This window comes from Echinops telfairi, unplaced genomic scaffold, assembly GCF_000313985.2.
Source record: "Echinops telfairi isolate 266 unplaced genomic scaffold, ASM31398v2 ScPeMD7_7457;HRSCAF=8495, whole genome shotgun sequence".
Classification (NCBI taxonomy): Eukaryota; Metazoa; Chordata; class Mammalia; order Afrosoricida; family Tenrecidae; genus Echinops; species Echinops telfairi.
Window position 1 is genome coordinate 28129094 of NW_022111357.1, and position 436 is coordinate 28129529.

Below are 436 nucleotides of genomic sequence, written 5' to 3' on the forward strand. Positions count from 1 at the left end.
GGGCGTGCAGGGCCCCATTCAGTCAACAGCTTGTGGCCATCGGTGGCCAAGATCCAACACCCAGAGGACCTGGCCCTGCATTTTTCACAGGCTTGGGCTCGGGACATAAGGGGTCCCAGGGGTATGCTCTGTCCCTTCCACCGGGTTCACCCTGCCCTTGTCAGGGGCAGGGCTGGGCGAAACCATCGTCCCCGGCACCTCCACAGGAGCACACAAGGACCACCTGGTCATGGCCACCTCCCTGGTTTTCAGGGGACCGTGTTGCAGACGTTCATTGGAGCCCCTGAAGAGGGTGAGGCACCTCGGCGCACCTCAGCATGGGCACAGCGGGGGAAGACCTGACTCCTCACGCCTCTTAGGGTGTTGGGGCCGGGGCTTAAGGCTTTTAGTGCATAGTGCAGCTGCCAGCGATGGCTTCGCTGGTTCAGCAGCAGGT